The sequence below is a fragment of the Tasmannia lanceolata genome, unplaced genomic scaffold, assembly GCF_043159265.1.
Source record: "Tasmannia lanceolata isolate RefF3 unplaced genomic scaffold, GAP_Taslan_0.1 ptg000754l, whole genome shotgun sequence".
In the NCBI taxonomy this organism is placed as follows: Eukaryota; Viridiplantae; Streptophyta; class Magnoliopsida; order Canellales; family Winteraceae; genus Tasmannia; species Tasmannia lanceolata.
Genome location: NW_027519423.1, coordinates 19,379 through 27,500, shown reverse-complemented (window position 1 = coordinate 27,500; position 8,122 = coordinate 19,379).

Here is an 8,122-nt window from a genome sequence, read left to right as displayed (position 1 = left end):
AGGAAAAATCATTATTGATGGTCCAAGACCATAGATATTGATAGATGGAACTGCCATCTATTTGTTGAACAGACAGATCGGCCGAAAAAACCATAACTATACTTAGCAATGAAACACTGGGAAAAGCCCACATACGACGAAGATTTTTTGTTGCGGTCGGAACAAGCAGAAGTCCCAATCCTATTGACATAGTAACTGGAAGTGGAACGAAAGGTATGATCCATGCATATTGATATATGGGTTGCATAATCAAATCAAACTTTTTTTTTTTATTCTTATTAATTTTTTCCGATTCACCAGCTCTTATCTTTTTTGTAAAGAGCAATAATCAAATAAATAAAAAAATCAAGATATAAAAACTCAAATATTATTTTGAATTCTTCATTATTCTGATTCTTTCCCAGATATTTGAAAAATTCAAATCAAGAAGTTACAATTGTTCAAATAACCAAGTTACTGCTTAAAAATGACTACCTAGTGATTAACTAAGATATTTATTGAGATACAGAATATGAGATTTTCAATCATTCCACTATTACGGTGATTTATATCCATATAGTAATAAGGAAAAAGAATTACACCAAAATAGTACTTGATTCTGATATGAATTATAGGATCCACCAATAACTCGACCTAATAAAATAACACCTAGTTATTTTAGTTAGTTTATTTGGAGTCATTGACTAATTCATTCTGGAACTGATTGATTGGCTTCTAGTCAAATAAAACAAACATATTTTATGGAAAATCCTACGATACTCGTCATTTCGCATAGAGCTGAAATAATAAATTACTAAAATGACCTTTATCAAGTAATGTATCGTTTAAGAGATTAACTACATGATCTCATTTGAATTTAAATTATGGGTACTCCATTCTCGAGTTTGATCAATTAATCGAAAAAATTTTATATTATTGTTTTCTTAAATTAGGTAAGGGTAAAATGTATGGGTTCTTAAGTTTTTTGATTTGATTTATTAAATGTAACATGACGATATATAAATAGACTGAGATATAAATTGGAACCCTTTTTTTTTTTTCATCCCTAGTTATACTATATGTGATGCGCACATATCTGTATTTTTTATGTTATGAAGGAAGTATCCACTATGGAATAGATATAGATAATGGATAGAAAGAACGATTTATTTTGAACAATACAATACATGTCTTTCACATCCAACTATAAAAATGAGAAACCTCTTTCTTTTAAAATGGCAGTTCCAAAGAAACGTACTTCTATGTCAAAAAAGCGTATTCGCAAAAATATTTGGAAGAGAAAGGGATATTGGGCCGCGATAAAAGCTTTATCCTTAGCTAAATCTATTTCTACCGGGCATTCAAAAAGTTTTTTTGTGCAACAAACAAGTAATAAAGCCGCGGAATAATCTGAATGAATCGACATGACTCGATGAATTGGATGATTTAGAAGATGAATAATTTACATTTTACATTAACGAATTTTGGAACTCATCAATATGAGATAGAACTGGATGTTGTGGTATGTAGAATAATAATTCGCCTGTCTAATTGAGTTCTAAAAACGATTGATTTCCGTTTTGTTTTGTTTGAAAAAAAAAAAAAGAAGTCATTAGATAGAAGATAAAGGTTTCACTTTTCATTCCTTATAGTATTCTAGAATGGTATTCTATTAGATTTTTATAATTTGCGAGATGGGGATTGTAACTTTCCCCATCAATTCGCTTTCACAATAACAAAAATCTCATTTTTATGTCGGATCCATGAAATGAGATAAATGAGAAATGAATCATAAAAAAAAAATGAGATAGAAAAAAAAGGACAATTTTTAGTTGTATACCTCGACTGAGGACATAACCCTCTAGTTCCAACTGGTCCAGGGGGACTTATACTCCGTGAAAATGATTGTTAAAACTGACACCATACCACTATACTAAGTTAAGTATTATTGAACGTTCAAATATTTATTTGAACGAGTTTTTTGATTCATCGATTCTAATCTTTCCTAAGATCGATTGGATTGAATCCATCAATCTCGACGATTGAACATAGTATGGGCTATTATTATTTCGATCAAGCCGCCATGGTGAAATCGGTAGACACGCTGCTCTTAGGAAGCAGTGCTAGAGCATCTCGGTTCGAATCCGAGTGGCGGCATCCCCTAAAAGGGGCAAGATAAATCCTATCTTATAAGGAATTCAATTCCTTTCCTTATTTCCATTCCATAATTGAGGAACACACACCCCCCCTTTTTTTTTTTACAAAATAATTTTTTATGATATTTGCGACTTTAGAACATATATTAACTCACATATCTTTTTCGATCATTTCAATTGTTATTACGATTCATTTGATGGATTTATTAGTCCATCAAATCGTAGGAATATGTGATTCATCAGAAAAAGGCATTATAGCTACTTTTTTCTGTATAACAGGATTATTAATAACTCGTTGGATTTATTTGAGACATTTCCCGTTAAGTGATTTATATGAATCATTAATGTTCCTTTCATGGAGTTTCTCCATTATTCATATGGTTCCTAAAGTGGGGAACCATAAAAATAATTTAAGCGCAATAACTGGGCCAAGTGCTATTTTTACCCAAGGCTTTGCCACTTCAGGTCTTTTAACTGAAATGCATCAATCCGCAATATTAGTACCCGCCCTACAATCCCAGTGGTTAATGATGCACGTAAGTATGATGTTATTGAGCTATGCAGCTCTTTTATGTGGAGCGTTATTATCAGTAGCTTTTCTAGTCATCACATTTCGAAAAAACACAGATATTGTTGTTAAAACCAATCATTTATTAATTGGGACATTTTCCTTTGGTGAGATCCAATACTTGAATGAGAAAAGAAGTGTTTTACAAAACACTTCTTTTCCTTCATTTAGAAATTATCACAGGTATCGATTGACTCGGCGATTGGATCATTGGAGTTATCGTGTCATTAGTCTAGGGTTTATCTTTTCAACCATAGGTATTCTTTCGGGAGCAGTATGGGCTAATGAGGCATGGGGGTCTTATTGGAATTGGGACCCCAAGGAAACTTGGGCATTTATTACTTGGACCATATTCGCGATTTATTTACATACTAGAACAAATCAAAGTTTGCAAGGTGTTAATTCGGCAATTGTAGCTTCTATCGGATTTCTTATAATTTGGATATGCTATTTTGGGGTCAATCTATTAGGAATAGGACTACATAGTTATGGTTCATTCACATTAACAGCGAATTGAAGAAGGGACTTGAAGAATACATGGGAACATCAATCTCCAATATATAACGAAAATTAGTGTGAGTTTTTGAGAACCATTTGAATCAAGTAGTAATTCAAATGGTTCTCAAAAACTCCAGATGTATCTGATTACAATTCCAATTCACTTCATTTTTTTTTTTTCAGTGTACAGCGACCGATTTTGTAAATCACAGGATTATTTGACTTTATTTCTTATTTATGAAAACTATTTATGAAAGTAATTAGATAGAATAGCTTCTACCTTCTCAACTGATAGTGAGAGAACGAAATCGGGATAAATACCGATACCTATTACGGGTAGAAAGATACAGATCGAAACAAATAGTTCTCGCGGTCCAGAATCCACAAAGTAGGAGTTTGTAACATTGAATAGTTTGTATCCATAGAACATCTGGCGTAACATAGATAATGAATAAATAGGAGTTAATATCATTCCAATTGCCATTACAAAAGTAATTAGTATTTTTGGCATTAAAAGGTATTTTGGGCTGGTAATTATTCCAAAAAAGACTACCAATTCTGCAACAAAACCACTCATTCCTGGCAGTGCAAGCGAAGCCATCGAGAAGCTACTTAACATGGTAAATATTTTTGGCATTGGGGTAGCTATTCCTCCCATTTCATCGAGATAAACAAGACGTATTCTATCGTAACTCGTTCCTGCCAAGAAAAAGAGTGCAGCACCAATAAATCCATGAGAAATGATTTGTAAAATGGCTCCATTGAGTCCCATATCAGTTATGGAAGCAATTCCGATAATTGTGAAACCCATATGAGATACGGAGGAATAGGCTATTCGCTTTTTTAAATTGCGTTGACCGGGAGAAGTTGAAGCTGCATAGATTATTTGAATCGTTCCGACTATCATCAACCAGGGAGAAAATATAGAATGAGCATGGGGTAATAATTCCATATTGATCCGAACCAATCCATATGCTCCCATTTTTAATAAAATTCCAGCTAGAAGCATACATGTACTGTAATGTGCTTCTCCATGGGTATCTGGTAACCATGTATGTAGGGGTATAATCGGTGATTTGACAGCATAAGCAATAAAGAAGCCAAAATAGAATATTATTTCCAATGCCGCGGGATACGATCGATTAGCTGATGTTTCAAAATTTAATGTTGGTTCATTGGAACCATATAAACCCATACCTGGAACTCCCATTAAGAGAAAAATGGAACCCCCCGCAGTGTACAAAATGAACTTTGTAGCTGAGTACAGACGTTTCTTACCTCCCCACATGGATAAAAGTAGGTAAACAGGAATTAATTCTAACTCCCACATGATGAAAAAAAGTAAAAGGTCTCGAGAAGAAAATGATCCTATTTGACCGCTGTACATTGCTAACATCAGGAAATGGAACAATCGCGAATCTCTAGTAACTGGCCAAGCCGCTAAAGTAGCTAAAGTAGTGATGAATCCCGTCAGTAAAATGGGTCCGATGGAAAGTCCATCGATCCCGAGTCTCCAGTGAAAATACAAAATATTTATCCATTTATAATCCTCCTCCAATTGGATTAATGGATCGTCCAATTGGAAATGATAACAGAATGCATAGGTCGTTAGAAGGAGTTCTAACAAGCAGATGCATATAGTATACCATCTCACCACCTTATTTCCTCTATGAGGGAGAAAGAAAATTGATGAACCCGCGGATATTGGAAAAACAACAATTATTGTTAACCAAGGAAAATAACTCGTGGTAAAGACAAGATAGACTTTGACCATAAAAACCCGCGCTCGAAATAATATATTTTCTCGAGTACGGGTTTTTGTCGGTAAAGAAGAATCAAATGGATTCAAGTAGAGTTTTACGGAACGTATCAATAAGCTAGACCCATGCTGCGAGTTGTCTCATGCCATAAATAAACCCGGACACTCAAGAAATCTGTTGGACAAGCGGATTCACATCTCTTACAACCTACACAGTCTTCTGTTCTTGGAGCAGGAGCAATTTGCTTAGCTTTACATCCGTCCCAAGGTATCATTTCCAATACATCTGTGGGGCAGGCTCGTACACATTGAGTACATCCTATACATGTATCATAAATCTTTACTGAATGTGACATTGTGTCTATCAATTTTTTGAACGTTATCAATTTTCGATCTGGTAAAATCGGTAGTAAATGAATCATATATTGTAGATACCAGATGAATCAGTAGTTTACCAGAATTGATTTTTTTTTAGAATCAATTTACCTCTGGATCTGTTTAGGAAAGAGGACCAAGATACTTTGATTTCTTACGTTTCAGCAAACATGGTCATACGAGTCATATATGCTAATTTTAATTGGTGAATATAATATTATATATATCTGTCTTTTTTTATATCATTATGACTATTTATTCAACAAGTTCGATTGATTGATACGAGTTGATTTTCTGTTACGATGGATCGACGAAACAATAGCTGGCCCAATAGCTGCTTCAGCGGCTGCAATAGCTATAACAAAGATCGAGAAAATGTCTCCTTTTAATTGTCGACTATCAAATAAATCAGAAAACGTTACGAGATTCATATTAACCGCATTCAGTATAAGCTCAAGACACATAAGTGCTCTAACCATATTTCGACTTGTGATCAATCCATAAATACCAATAGAAAATAAATAGGCACTCAAAATAAGTACATGCTCGAGCATCATTGACCAACTCCTCATCAATCTCGATTCATTTCAATATGAACAACAATTTCACTGATTGACTCGAATATAAAACAAGTACGGAACAAAGGAAGGTATTGGTAATGGATCGAACTAAAACAAAACCCTTTTTAATTTAATATATGAACAATAAATATATAAATTGAATTGAAGCAAAATGGATGTAATAACAATACAAGAAGACAGAACAAGGCCTTATTTATTTTTATTTTAAATTTATTTTAATTTTATTTTGGATTTCTAATTCATTTCTAATTCTAAGTATTTATTACTGACGAGCCATAGCAATTGCACCTATCAAGGCAACTAAAAGAATTATAGAAATGAGTTCAAATGGAAGATAAAAATCTGTTGATAAATGAATCCCAATTTGTTGAACATTACTTATCAGGTCCTGCTCTATAATCTGGTTTGATCCTGTAGTCCAAATAATCCCATACCATGACGTATCTGAAATAGTAGTAATTAGTGAAAAAAGAATACTTGTACAAACCAGTGAAGTGACCCCATCTCCAACGGTCCAAAGATAGAAATCATTGTAATATTCTGAACCATTCATGAACATCACAGCAAATATGATTAAGACATTTACAGCTCCCACGTAAATAAGGAGCTGTGCAGCAGCTACAAAATAGGAGTTAGATAGAATATGGAATAAGGATATACAAACAAGAACCAATCCCAATGAAAAGGCAGAAAAAATGGGATTGGTAAGTAATACCACTCCTAGACCCCCTAGTATAAGACCTGATCCCAAAAATACTAAAAGAATATCATGTATTGGCCCAGGTAAATCCATTATGTATAAAATAAGAGATAAAAAAAAGTTGAAATATTTCATGACCTTACTGACCCAGCCAGGAAAAAAGAGGTTACCTTGTTTTTTTCTTGTATATGATACGTTTCTAATTGAATCGTAATGGGGTCTGGATTGAGGTAGATACAGTTATTGGACTAATTCCACTTCTGTATCCGAAAGAGTAGTTCGGAGTTTGATATTCCGAAATCATCATGACTATATTCATATATTCTAAATCCAAATCAAGCCGCGATTCTCACCAATCAATAGTTATGATTTGTAGTTACTGACCAACCAAAATGAAAGAAGCTTCACTCCTTTAGATCAAAAATGAATCTTAGTCATTGGTAATCGTTATTGAATCAAGGGGTTTATCTGTGGTTATTTTAATTTGAGTCGAATTCATAATTGTTCGAATTGTGTAATCCCCAATTACTGACATTGGTAACCGACCCAAAGCAATTTGATTATAATTCAATTCGTGACGATCATAAGTGGAAAGTTCATATTCTTCAGTCATTGATAGACAGTTTGTTGGACAATACTCGACGCAGTTACCACAAAATATACAGATTCCAAAATCAATACTATAATTAAGCAACCGTTTCTTTCTAATATCTGTTTCCAATCTCCAATCAACAACGGGTAGATCTATGGGACATACACGAACACATACTTCACAAGCAATGCATTTATCAAATTCAAAGTGGATTCGACCACGGAAACGCTCTGATGTGATCGATTTTTCATAAGGATATTGAATAGTTATAGGTAAACGATTCGCGTGGGATAAGGTAATCATGAAACTTTGACCAATGTACCTTGCAGCTCGTACTGTTTGTTGACCATAATTCATGAACCCAGTCATCATAGGGAACATATCGTGGCTATCCATGAATAATTTGATATTTCTTTCTCTTGCTTAAGGGAGGTTATGAATCTAGAGTATCATATACTGTTACAGTGAAAGGAGTTGGGAAGAAGTTGTCAATAATAGATTACCCAGAGAAATGGGTAAAAGAAATTTCCATCCAAGATTTAATAGTTGGTCCATTCTCATCCTAGGTAAAGTCCATCTTGTTGTGATAGGAATGAACAGGAACAAATAAGCTTTAGCTAATGTAATAAGGATACCAATCGTTGTTCCAAATACTCCCCCCGTTTTATTTATTCCGAAAAGTTCAGGAATGAATATGTACGGAATAGAGAGATTCCACCCGCCCAAGTAAAGAACTGTTACAAATAATGAAGAAACTAGTAGATTTAGGTAAGAAGCAACGTAAAATAAACCAAATTTGATACCTGAATATTCGGTTTGATAACCCGCTACTAATTCTTCTTCTGCTTCTGGTAAATCAAAAGGTAATCTCTCACATTCTGCTAGGGAAGAAATTATAAAAACTATAAACCCTA